At 40.4% G+C, this 14,285-nt stretch overlaps 1 long non-coding RNA gene across 1 annotated transcript in view; it reads left to right on the top strand.

The window, feature by feature from the left end:
* The first annotated feature begins 13,258 nt into the window (after positions 1-13,258).
* Positions 13,259-14,285, top strand: part of LOC122737281 — a 120,618-nt gene continuing 119,591 nt past the window's right edge. Inside the window, exon 1 of the long non-coding RNA XR_006354242.1 lies at positions 13,259-13,330. This is a non-coding gene — a long non-coding RNA (uncharacterized LOC122737281). The remainder of the gene's footprint in view (positions 13,331-14,285) is intronic.

The raw sequence follows: 14,285 nt of genomic DNA, 5'->3' as shown, positions 1-14,285 counted from the left end.
TTTATCTAGTTATTTATTAATATATTTATCTACCTAGTTTGCTTATTTGTTTATCTATCATCTATCATCTATCTATCTTACTTCTATTCATTTTTCTCATACTTGTTCTTCTTCTAAATAAACTGTAAACCCCCTGAAGAATAGAGATAATGTTTTATGCATCTTGTCCTATTAGCATACAGTGTAGTGTCTTGCATACAGGAAGTGCTCAAAAATGCCTAGTGATGAAGAAAATGAAAGCATCAAAACACTAGAGGTCCTAAAAAAGTTTTGGAATTCATTAGCATTCCTGAGTTACAAGGCAGCATAAAGGGTCGTGCTGTCTCAGAAAGCAGTATATACTTAAGATATGTTTGGCCTCTGCCCAAAAGGAGTTTATAATCTAACAAAGGAGATAGACCGACCCCATTTTCCCTCGTAGATTTCAAGTTCTATGAAGGCAGGGATCATTTAAACAATTTCATCTTCGTGGCTCCCACGGCGCCCTTCATATAGGCATTTGATAAATATGAAGGAAAGGAATGAACAGATGTAAGAGACTTAATCAAAACATACAATCAACATAAACATACAGCAATACAATAATTACAAGAGCAAATCCACTGAGAAATTATAGGTCATGGATTGTTGTTTATCCAATAAATCCCTGTGCCCTCAAATTTAAAAAAAAATAACCCTCCACCACAAAACTTTCTCTCAGGGCTGATAAAAAGAATGACTAGGTTTATGTGAGGTCAGAGTCTGTCCTCTATCCTTCCATTTACTATAGAACCAGAGTATTGAAGAACAGGTCAGGAGGAATGTATATTTTTGATGACCTCATGTCATTCCACCCCCACCCCACCCTGATGCCCCCACATGTGTTTGTTTCCAAACTGCTGGCGCCATGACAGCTGCCTCAGATATCTCTCCCATTCTGATGTCTCCTAGTACCAGTCCTGGATCCTGTGGCCATAGAGAGCAGAATTTTGGCTTTGGATGTTAGATATAGAAAGGACCCAAGTTGAGAAGCAGAGAATCCTGTGAAAAGGCAGTATAGGCACATATCTGCCTTTAACTGCTTGTATTCTGAAATTCTTATGATCACAGACAGTCTTAGAGCTCACCTGAGCCTTAGAGGTTATCTGGTCCCACTTTCTCATTTTACAGGTGAGGAAATTGAGGCCCACAGAGCTTATATGACTTTCCTAAGATCCGAACTACTGGGATTCTAGGATTCAAACCCAGATCTTTGTCTCTAGATCCAATACTCTTTTCTGGACCAGACTGAGTATAGGTAAAACTCTTGCAGTTATGGGTAAAATACATGTGCCCATGTCAGATACACATATTTACATAGGTTGTCTAACCCCTGGCCCATAAGTGGCATGTATGGGCAGTTCTGTAGTCTGACTCACCATTCTCAAAGGGCTAATGTGATTTTTACTTTGAGGAGAGCAGGAAAGGGGCCATGACTGGGCACTTGCTCCTTCATTTGTCTGCCTCTAAGAAGGTTATCAGGAACACACACACACACACACAGACACACACACACACACACACACACACAGTGGGCCAAAAGTCATAAAGGAGTCTGATGTTTTAATAAGTTTTTGAAAATTATTTTTCTATACTTCTTATTGTTAAGGGCTAAAATTCTAGCTAGTCTGTCTAAAATATCTAATGAGTGGTCGCCAGTAAATTATAAGCTTTAGCAAGAGTTAGGCTTTTAAGCATTTATTAAGTATAATAAGAGTTTGGTAAAGAGAGAGAGAAAGGCCTACATTCATCAATCTATTAAAGGGAGAACGCATTTCTCACTCCCTTCTCCACCAGAGTCCCCAGGAAAGAGCCCCAGCCAGGCTCCCCCCTTTTTTCTCCCACCAGGAAATGCCACTTCCTGACGCCAAAGAAAAGACTCCTGGTCTTGCCCTCAAAGACCTTCACTTCATGGCGGAGCTTGTCTACAGTAAGTCTCCAGCAGGTGGCGTCATTCCAATCGTTACATTATATATACTGTATATGATGCTATGATATTATAAATTAAAAACAAAAATAAAGGAATTATTACATATATAAACCATTTCATATATATATGTATGTTGTGTGTGTATGTGTATGTGTATATAAGTTTGTATAATATATGTATGTGCATATACATATACACACATAAGCACATATACCTGTATAAAATATACACCCGTATATACACACATATGTACAAGTATGTAAAACACATGGGTATATGCATATATTTATGTGTGCATTGTGCATGTGTGTGCATTTTTATGCATATGACACATGCTTGCATGCAGCAATACATATGTACATACACATACACCCTTCCTCAACTATGTAGTCTATGGAATTAGGAGTAATTTTTTTTTAGTTTAGACACAAAGCCCCTTCCTTGGTTACTCTTAAAGGGGAGAATGGGCCTTTAGTCTTGTTGTCAGCTTTATCTCCCCCCCACCCCAAACAGTGGCCACATGAAAGACAAACTGCCATGTTGAATGAACACATTTATCCAAAGCGAAATAACAAATAGAAATTGGAGATGTTTTCCAGGTTAGAATAAACCAGAAAATATAGCAGTTCCTGTTCTCTGTAGATGGCGGTGAGATAAGATCTCAGCCCAAATGGAAAGAGCTTGATCCCAGGCCAAAGGACAGCTCCAGATTCTCCAGGGAGGCGAGCTGGAAATCAGAAGAATGTTGAGGGTCTGGCTTTCCCGACAAGTCTGCAGCTTCTAAAGTCTTTCCATGTGCCTCTTCCTGAAGAAGCTCTGGCCCTGGCTCCTCCGCTTCCATGAGTGAGCAGCATTGTGTCGGCATTCTTTTGGCCAAATAGAGGCTCGTCTCCCTTCATGAATGCAGCAGCATAAAAATACCTGAAGCTTCATCAGAAGCCTTTTCTGTGCCTTTCAGTTCTGTTGGACTCTGATTCTGAGAGCTTCAGTATGTTTCTTTGAGCCTAATGATGTTTATTCCTGTTTGATGTGAAGGTGAAATCTGGCCCCTCTCTCTCTGTGTCTGGAGCTCAGGGAAGAGATGGGGGTCGGGGATATAGATGGGAGAGTCACTTGTGTAGAGGTGATCATTGATCCCATGGATGCTGAGGAAAGCATATAGAGAGAAGAGCCCTGAAGTCAGAGCCATGGGGCATACCCATGCTTAGTGGACAGAGCATAGAAATTTGCAAAGAGGTAAATTTAGGATTGATCTAAAGGGAAAAAAAAACCCAAATAAACAACCATTCTTCTTGTTGATCAGAGAGGCATGGGCTGCCTTTGAAGGGAGTAGGCTCTTCCTAATGATTGAATACAAGAAGGCCTAAACCAATCAGGTAAAAAGGTACCTGTTTTTTTCCCCCTGGGGCAATGAGGGTTAAGTGACTTGCCCAAGGTCACACAGCTAGTAAGTGTCAAATGTCTGAGACCGGATTTGAACTCAGGTCCTCCTGAATCCAGGGCCAATGCTTTATCCACTGCACCATCTAGCTGCCCCCTCTTCCTAACTATTGTAGGAGGAATTTTTGTTGGACCAGAAGGCCTTCTAACCCTGAAATTCTTGGATTCTGTGATAGCTGAAGAAAGGTGAAAAGTGCCTATTTTGTCAAAATTTGGTCTTGTGCCACTTATTAGAATGAGGATCAGCAAGGCAAAGACCAAGAGGACCAAGCAGACAAGGGCTCCAAATGGATTCTGAGCTCAAATTGGGAACGTGATTCCATTAAGAACATGAGTGGGCCCATCCCCACGGGAGCTATCCTACATTGGAATATGACCCAAAGTCAAGGGCTACCCCAATACTCTGAATCCCTTGTATCCTCCTGCTCTACTAATGTCTACTAATGAAAATGAGGCCAGAAAGAGTGTTCACTCCTTACAACTGATCACTCTTTTTTTTTTTTTTTTTAGTGAGGCAATTGGGATTAAGTGACTTGCCCAGGGTCACACAGCTAGTAAGTGTTAAGTGTCTGAGGCCAGATTTGAACTCAGGTACTCTTGACTCCAGGTCAGGTGCTCTATCCACTGCGCCACCTAGCTGCCCCCCAACTGATCCCTCTAACATCTACTAACAGGGGAGAGAGAAAAAGCTCAAGGGGAAGAGGTAGCATCTGGCCATTCACATTTTAAAAACTTTGTTATCAAAGTATGGATGGTAGTTGGTGACAAATTAGAGGTGAACCAGCTCTAACTAGACATAGGTTGCTCTGAGTGAAATGTTTAATTAGACTTAATTAGCTGTCTCTGGATAGAACCCTGACTATTTTCTCTATTTAACATGTCTGTCCTTAATGCTGAAGTCCTAAGAGAGTTTATTCTCCTCAGTTTATTTGGTCACTTAAAAAAAAGTACTTGGTTACACATTTAACTCAACATTCCTTCTGGTCCAGGTGTGCCCTGCCCATTGAGAAGATTGGGCCACTGTGACCATATTCATTTAGTTTTCCAAAGTGAAAGAGCAAGAGGCCAACAGATGCAAGAAATAGCAATTCAATTTACTAGATTGTTCACTTAGAGTTGGAAGGGACCATCTCGTCTAAACTTCTCATCTTACAAATGAGAAAAATAAGCACCAGGGATTAATATGACTTGCCAAGGGCTACGCAAGAAGCAAATATCAAAAGTGAGATTTGAACCCAGGTCCTCTCCTACAGCCTGTCTTCTTTACGTTGTTCTTTTCCATCCTGACACTTCAATTCAGTACATCCATTTGGCCCCTAATTTGTACAACTCCTGGAGCAATTCAGCACAAAGAAGGTTGACCTTGGATTCAGGAAGATTAGCGTTCAAGTTTTGCCACTCTCAATACTACCTGGGCGTTCACATGGTCTCTCAGTGACTCCAGCTACTCTCTAAGACTCTAAGAGGAGGAGCAGTTCTGCATGGATGAAATTAGTTCCGATACCCAAATTTCTCTTCAATGATTTAATCACAGATTTTCTTCTCCTCCTCAAAATGTGTAAAACTCAGAAGAACCAGACCAAAATGAAACCAGGACTAGAAATGAGTTCTCCAGAGTCTTAGTTCATTTAGTATTCATCTCCCTCAAAATTTTCCCAACTTTCCACCAATTTTGGTTTCCTAGTATGGATCCCAACAGTAATTGACCCTGGAGGTCCCCATTTTCATTCCCCCTTGGTTGGTCTTCCTCTAAATTGACTCACTGCATGAAACTTTAGCCTAGCATAGCAAACTTGCCTTAATGTTTTCCTTTCTCACATCTGGTTGGAGATAAACTCTCAGCAATGGTCTTGGAGTTAATGATTCTAGATGACACCACACCTTCCCGTTCTCCAAGTATTTTTGTAGAAAAACACACAAAGATCACTGCCTCCCTCCTGACCTATACCAGATGTTCAGCATGCACACAGCATAAGGGAGGAATGCATTTGAAAGACCTTGGGCATGCTAAAGCCTCATTCTGACAATAGAAAGGGGGAGAACATCAAACCTTGCTTTATAGCTCCTGGGAAATGTAATGACTGATATGTTATTCCATGCAGGACATATCTACAATGTCCCAAAATGAGCCAAGGGAGACCGAAAGGAGTTGAAGAGATCCAAAATTTTCCCCAAAGAAAGAGTCATTACTCTAGAAAAGGCTGTAGGGAATAGAGGAAAAGGAGAGGTTCGTGAGTCATAGGATCTGAGTTCAAATCCTACTTCTGGGGCTCATTGCTCAGGTCATCTCCTTCTCTGAAACCAAGTTTATTTTTCTGTAAACTGAGGGAGTTGGACTAGCTGGCCTCTGAAGTCTTGTCTTATTCCCTGATCCCATAACATCAGTTTTGAGTCTAGACTCTGCTGCTTTGTGATGAGGGGTGAATCACAAGACATCTCTGGGCTCATTTTCTTATCTGTAAAGTAAGAAAAATAAATAACACTTATAGAGCCCTTGAAGATTTCCAGTGTGCATTACATTCATGTGGCCATTTAATTCCTCCCCCAATGAGAAAAAATAAATTTTTTATATATTTTTTATATATCAAATATTGTATTTAATTTAATTTAAATTTAATTTAAATACAAAGAGCTCCTGAAGGCAGGACATTTCTTTCTCTTCCTTCCTTCCTTCCTTCCTTCCTTCCTTCCTTCCTTCCTTCCTTCCTTCCTTCCTTCCTTCCTTCCTTCCTTCCTTCCTTCCTTCCTTCCTTCCTTCCTTCCTTCCTTCCTTCCTTCCTCCCTCCCTCCCTCCCTCCCTCCCTCCTTCCCTCTCCCTTCCTCTCTCTCCCTCTCCCTCTCCCCCTCCCTCTCCCTCTTCCTCTTCCTCTTCCTCTTCCTCTTCCTCTTGCTTTCTCTCCTTTCTTTTGTCTGTGAAACCAGCACCTAAGACAGTCTTGCATGAATGTTTGTTGCTTAATTGAAAGAGTTAGAAATGAGACAGGGGCTGGCTTAATTAGAGTAGAGGAGGGTTTTTTTGCTTTCTGGCAGGGAAACACCTTGTCTTCTCTGCAGGAAAAGTCATATTAACTAATTGTAAATTTGGAGCACAAAGGGACCTTAGAGACTATTTGGTCCAATTCCTTTATTTTACAGATGAGGAAACTGAGGCAGAGAGAACTTAAGTGATTTGCTCAGGGCCGTACAGCTAGTAAATGTTAGAGGCATGATTGGAACATTTCATTAAGTGTACCTGACTCATGATAAATAATAAAGTAGATGAGAGGCAGCTGGAGATGTGGTTATGAACTCTGCATTTGGATTCAGAGAAAAAAGCAAAACATTGAAATCCAGCCTCAGACACTAATTGTGTGACCCTGGCTAAATCACTTAAGCACCATCTGCCTCTTTCTTTTTTAAAAATGTGTATTTTTTCTATATTTAATCCCCTCCCCATTACGTGGTGTTTTTGGTTTTTGGTTTTTTTGGTGAGGCAATTTGGGTTAAGTGATTTTGCCCAGGGTGACACAGCTAGTAAGTGTCAAGTGTCTGAGACCGGATTTGAACTTAGATCCTCCTGAATCCAGGGCCGGTGCTCTATCCACGGTGCCATCTAGCTGCCCCCACCCCCACCCCGAATTACATGTTAAAACAATTTTCAAACTTTTTAAAAAAGGTTTTGAGTTCCAAATTCTATCTACCCCTCCCTACCTCCCCTCTTCCCTTCCTGAGGTGGTAAACAATCTGATATGGTTTGTACATGCTGCGTCACTTTCCATATCTGTAAAGTGTGGGTAATAATAGCACCCAACTCTCATAATTGTGAGGATAAAATGAGATCATATTTGTTAAAGCCCTATACGAACCTTAAAGTGCTATATAAACACTAGGTATTATTAAACCTTTTGCAATTTCGTGGCTTCTCATTTGATTTCATGGGAGCCAATGAACAAAATCAATTCCACTGTGGCCTGGGAAGTGCAGACTCTCCCAAAAGTCTTTGTGAAGTTGGAAACCTTAATAGAATAAAATTTCACAAAGCCTTTCAGGATACCCTGTCCTTTACACAAATGTCACTTCCCAGGAGCCTCTTGGTCTAGCATCTTGAAGATCAAACCCAGGTGATGCTTTGTGGGATAGTCCATCCATTTTAAGTACCAGGGTCAACCTGATCCTGAGGCAAAGCAGGGCAAAGTCCCTTGCACAAACATCACATTTCCCTAATGTGCAGTCCTATCTCCCAAGGGCCTCCAGGACCACTTCAGCAAATGGAAGACTCTTTTAGAGGTGCTAACCCTACTTGACATTTTGAGATCTAAAGGGATCACAGAGCACATGTAATGGGTCCAGACCATAATAGGCTAGACTTACAAAGCCCATATTCACAATTGAGGAAGTGAAAGATGGGGCTTCAGCCAAGATGGGAGGAATTCTCCTCCAACTTAATCCCATGGGCCTGTTTCTATAGGGGCCATTCCCCATCCCTGTCCAATGGTGTGAATCTCTTTGTGCTAACCATGTCTGGATTAGTTTGCTGAACAATTGTCTAGTCTTAGTTAGGCCATTGATTGTCCTATCTTTTGTGAGTTCAAATCCTTAATCTTATTTGAATGCAATTTAATTCCCTAGATAACTGAGTCTTTAGCCCCTTAGTTTTATAAAGTGAATGCACTGGGGAAATGTATGAAAGCTGACACCTGACTCCTTCAAAGCTAGGTCAATCTACCAAGAAAATAATTAAATACCCATTCACTCCAGTTGAGAGAGGAAGGGGTGGGGGTTTGAGGGGGGCAGCAGTGGCAAGGATTTCTTCACCAATCACTTTATGGTTGTTTAGGTGGAATTGAATCAGAAAATCAAAGGGGTCATCCTCTCCATGCCAGTTGTTAGCAAAGACCTCCCTTAAACCATCTCAGACATGTGCAAATCCAACTTCTTTTAAAAAGGAGGTTTAAAATAGATGAATCCCAAAGTGACTTCCCATTTGTGTAATCTCCATTCTAGGCAAACTGGCCACCTAGCTGATCCTTATGGATGGTGTTCAGCTCCCATCCCATTCCCGCTGTGCCTAGGATGGACTTCCTCCTCATATCTGCCTTGCTCTCCTGATACCCTCAGCTTCTTTCAAGTATAACCCAGGTGCCATCATTTTCACATAGCGTTTTCTGAATTCTACTGACTGTTACTGCCCTCTGCTTCTTGAGATACTTTGCATTTTCTTTATACTTTTTATTTACTTATTCATGGACATATCATACTCCCCAGTGTGTTCTAAGTTCCTTGAGAGCATGGGATTTTAAAAAATCTTTATATCACCAGTGCCCTACAGATAGTAAAATAGGTTCTTAACAGATGTTATTTAGTTGAATCATGTACTTTGAGGTAGGGCATGGAATTACAGATTTAGAGTTAGAGTCAAAGGCACCTTAGGGTGTCTGATCCAACTTCTTTACTTTATATAGCATAATTTCATACAGAGCTGGACGGTACCGCAGAGACCAACTAGCCCAATCTCCTCATTTTATAGATGAATAAACCAAGACTCAGAGAGATTAAATATTATATGTAAGGTCACATAGATAGGAAGAAGACAGGATTTGAACTCAGGTCTTTTGACTTTGCTTCCAGCTTCTATGCTTCCAAGATGTATTATCTTAAAGGTATAGTTATAGTCAACTGGCTGGTTCGCACACATGTGCAAGTCCACTCTTGGCCAAGTGTTTATATTCATTTTATATACATCTATGTCTCAAACTTGAAAAACGATATGAAAACCAGCTGCCAGTAACCCCTTTTTTATGACCTGGCTATAGGAAATGGATTCCTTGTTTTTCCAAGTATCCATAAGGGAAAATTCCTTTCTCCCATTTTGCCCTAAATAGGTGTGAACTAAAGATAAATAGAGAAGGGGAGCCTATGGAGGGAAGGAAACTTTCCAGATTCTGACTAGTCACGAGCAGGGTAGAGTCTTAAAATGTCCAATGAATGGAAACTGAGGAACACCCAAAAGGAAATGGAGAGGAGCACAGTTATTCAGTGTAAGTAGACTATAACACATTACTAACAGAGAATGGCACAGAGAAGTCATATGAAGGATGCTATGAGAAAAACATGGATGACCAGAAAGGGGAAAAATGATTGGTTGGCCATGGAGCAAGAACAGGAAATAAGCAACATATGGGTCTTTGCAATGTCAAGAGATGTAGCAGAAAGTCTTGAGAATGCTGGTGTGGACACCTGTAGAGGATTTACAATAAGGTGTGGGCAAGGGTCAAGTTCTGTGCAACAATAGATGGGTTACTATCTTCATTTTGAAGGGAATACCATGTTGGGGAGATCACTAATCTATCAAAAGTATGGGCAGAAGTAGAAGCTATCTTCCATGATATGATTTGAGGGACCTCAAATATATTCCCAAGATGTCACTCAACCTTCTTGGGTGCCTGGAGTTCCCAACTTGGTCACTACTTTAGAGTAAAGGTCCTTTAAAAAAACCTAAGTTAAGCTGTTATAACATCAACCTAAATGAAAGTGGTGTATTATTTGGCCAATGGCTCAATAGAAACCGGAGGGAATGACAGTTAACATTTACATAGCTAACATTTATACTGAAGGTTTCCCCAAAATGCTCTCCACGATGACCGTTGATCAAGAATTGTGGATTGCAGAGAAAACAGCAAAAGTGGAGATGGGGGAGAGGGAAGGAGTTAGAATACATCTGAAAAAATGTGACATGGCTATAGGACTAATTTCTGCTGACCACAGCAAAAGAATCAGATTTGGATGCTGCACCTTTGCATGATCCTGTCCCATGGCTGCCACTATCATCAGTGCTTTAGAGTATGAAACTGTGGCTACCTAGGAAACTAACAGGCAATGTTTCTTGACCAAAGTCACACAGCTGAGAAGTGTCTGTGACAGGATTCAAACTTAGTTCTTCCTGACTCTAGGCTAGTACTCTGACTGAAATTGAAATATGAAATATTTCTTGAAATATTTCTGTAAAAGGAACTAAATCCCAAACATGCAGCCTGCATACAGCCCACAACACTCATGAGTGCTGTCTGAACCAGATGAAAATGTAACTGGGAAATGTCTAATGAAATAAATAAAAATACAATAAAATGTAGATGATGTTAATATATAGTTTTCTAAGTCAATATGCAGCCCACAGCATATCCTTATGTACAGTTTAGGGGTGTTATTTCTATTTGAGTTCGACTCTGCTGTTCTAGAGTGTACTATGATGATCACACAAGAAATAAAATACCTTTTTTCATAAAGAAAACTTTATGTGGAATATGGGGAAAGGAAGGAAATAAGCATCTACATCATGTGCCAGGCATTTAGTGCTTTTTTTAAAAAAATAATCTTATTGGATGCTCACAACAAGCTTGTGAAATATGTGCTATTATTAATTCCATGTTACAGCTGAGGAAATTGAGGCAGGCAGAAGTAAAGTGACTTGCCTACAGTCACATAGCCAGGAAGCATCTAAGGACAGATTTGAACCCAGGCCTTCCTGACTTAAGCCTCAACGCTCTATCACTGCTTCACTAACTGCCTCTTTTTTTTTTTCAGTACCATAGAGTTATTCGTTGTTTATTAGAACACTATAAAATCAATTAGTGGGACCCTTAGCTCGGTTTCTTGACAACGACAGTTTTATTCTTCATATAATTTTTTTTTAATGTATAAGGTATTTTATTTTTTCCGTTACATGTAAAGATAGTTCTCAACTTTTGTTTATACATGCTTTACAATTTCAGATTTTTCTCCCTCCCTCCCCTCCCTCCCCCCTCCCCTAGACAGCAGGTAATCTGATATAGGTTATATCTATATATCTCTATGCATATACATATAGAGATATATATATACACACACATATATATATACACATAATAACATTAATCCTATTTCTGCATTAATCCTGTTACAAGAGAAAAAATCAGAGCAGTGATGCAAAACCTCAAAATAGAAAAAAAAAACAACAGCACCCAAAACAAAAGAAATAATATGGTTCAATCAGCATCTATACTCCACAGTTCTTTCTTTCTTTTTCTTTCTTGGATTTGGAGATCCTCTTCTATCATGAGTTCCCTGGAACTCTTCTGTACCATTGCATTGGTGAGAAGAATATAGTCCATCACAGTAGGTCAACACTCAATGTTGATGATACTGTGTGCAATGTTCTTCTGGTTCTGCTCATCTCACTCATCATCAGCTCATGTAAGACCCTCCAGGTTTCTCTGAACTCTTCCTGCTCATCATTTCTTACAGCACAATAGTATTCCATTGTATTCATATACCACAACTTGTCCCCAATTGATGGGCACCCCCTCGACTTCCAATTCCTTGCTACCACGTAAAGAGCAGCTATAAATATTTTTGTACATGTGGGTCATATAATTTTTTTTTAAAAAGAGATACCCAAGGGGCAGCTAGGTGGCATAGTGGATAGAGCACCGGCCCTGGAGTCAGGAAGACTGGAGTTCAGATTTGGCCTTAGATACTTGACACTTACTAGCTGTGTGACCCTGAGCAAGTCACTCAACCCCAATTGCCTCACCAATAAATAAATAAAATAAAGAGATACCCAAACATCCCATTCAGCCTCCAGTTTGTTTCTTGCTTTTGGATTTGATTGAGAACACGGCTGAGAATCTTGATTCGTAGAGATAAGTTCTAATTAGTGGAAGTAAAATCTTGTGAGGGGAATCTACTTCTCCAAGGGAACATCTAATGTTTTGTAACTTCCTTGATTGGAAATTGATTCAGTTTCTGGTTATTATGAAGATCAATTATCTCATTTTCAACCAGACCATTGTTGATGATTTTTTCAATCTAGTCTACTATGAGAAGGGTTTTCAATACAATGAATGGTTTTGGTCAGCAGCAATTAGTCCTTAAGCCCTATCATATTTTTCAGATGCGTTAGGATTTGTGATGTTTAAAATCTAAACGTGTGATTGCCTTGAATTAGAAGCTTTAGCACCAGTCTTTTAGCATTAAACATTTATTAAAGCATACAGGTATTCACATGGAGTTCAGAAAGTTAAGAAAAGGCCTATCTAGCCTAGAGTTCCAGCCTGGTCGGGTTCTTCCTCAAGTCCTCCACCAGGAGCCTGCTTCAATCATGAACTCTGTAGCAAACTGATTGTGGAAGGTTTTTATAGGTCTGAAACAGAAGCGGTCCTTACACACTGCTTCAAGCTGGTTGTTTGGCGTCATTCAAATCCATTGGTTTTGAAGGTGTTCTCAAGTTGAGTTCACAGTCTAGCTTCTGAGAACAATACCTTCTTAAGGGCTAGCCAGATGTGATTACAATATAGTTAACTTGAAGTAGGCTAATCAGCAGTCAGCCACTCTCACTTAATTCAATCAGTTTAGATTAATCTCCAGGTGGGCCTTTGAGTATCTGCTAAATCCCATTATTTTATCACAGATTCCTCCATTTCTTTTTCAATTCACTTCTGTCTCCCCATTTTTCTGGCCAATCCACTGTTGTTGTTTTTTTCACTAACACAATTATTTTTGGAATATTTCAATAGGAGAATGTAGCTTTTTATAAAATATTACCCCTACTCTCTTGAAAAACATCTCGTTGCCTTTGTGTATCTCAGGTTAGGAAACCTTGCTCTGCCAGGAAGGGGCCCAGGACAAGGATCCTCCACCTTGGATTGAAAAGCTCATGATTGTGGCATTGCTGCCATGCTAAGACTCCAGGGTGGGGTTCTCAGGGCAATTGAGTTTGGAGAACAAGGTCATTAAACATTTCTGATAGAGGAAGTAAGATTATACTGAAGGAGAGGGGAGGGTCACTTGAGAGGGGGGAGATGAGAAAGAAGCCACCTAAAACCTAAACCCTGTGTATTCTATGACTTTCCTTAGGGTTCCCCTGAAGAAGATGGGGAAGACTTGAAAAGAATTAAGTTGGAGGAGTCTGTATACTCAAAATACCAGGTAGGAACCATCCTGACACCAATGTATGTCTCTAATGATGACCTTAACTTGATATGACAGTATGGGCAACTAACCGGGGGGAAACATGACATTTCTTCTTTACTGAACAAAGGTATCCTCACTTATGTGCACTGGGCAGGGCTCCCTCTGAAGGGGGTGAGTCACAATATCTTTGTGTCCGAGGCAACTCTCTAAGATGATAAGTTACAAAAGGAGTTGCTGATTTGTATGATGGAAGGGGTTTTCCATTTAATTGTGAGCTCCTTGAGGGCAGGCACCAACTTTTGCCTCTTTTTCTATCTCCAGTGCTTAGTTCAATTCCTGGCCCATAGTAAAAAAAAATGTTTATTGACTGAGTGGACATTTACCACATCAGAACTTCTTCACTCCATTTAATAGCTGGGATGGAAAACAAATTCTCACAGTAAATGTATTCATGGTGGTGGGTGGAGGGAGGAAATCCATTCTGGAAAGTCTGGAGAGTGATGAAGGAAGAGCTGCCCCACAAGACTGAGAGCATCAAATTGGAAATGGACACAGTGGAGCACCATCCCTCAGAAACTCTTGAGTTTTGCATGTATCTCTTTTCAAATTCCAAATGACAAAACTAGAGTAAAACAGCTTCCTGGGTATCTGGCCTGGCTCCTTTCTGTGACACTGCTTGTAAGCCATCTATCACCAGCTTCCAATCCCAATGCATGAACTCTGCTCTGTTATTACTGAGAGCCCAAATCAACCTCAGTCATGCTGAAAGGGAGGGATAGAGAGTATGTGATCTATTAAAACTTGCTGCAGTGTGACTGAAGGGATAATTACTAATTCATTTTGATTTACACAAAATTTCTCATGTGAGACCCCATAATGCAATGCATAATGATTCTATGGGAAGAGTTTAGCTATTCATGCTTCTAATTTTCCCAACACATTCTGAGGTTAGACATAGGTCTACTCCTTC

The sequence above is a fragment of the Dromiciops gliroides genome, chromosome 1, assembly GCF_019393635.1.
Source record: "Dromiciops gliroides isolate mDroGli1 chromosome 1, mDroGli1.pri, whole genome shotgun sequence".
NCBI classification, from domain to species: Eukaryota; Metazoa; Chordata; class Mammalia; order Microbiotheria; family Microbiotheriidae; genus Dromiciops; species Dromiciops gliroides.
The sequence above is the reverse complement of the archived record's forward strand: the minus strand, read 5'-3'. Positions and strand labels throughout refer to the sequence as shown.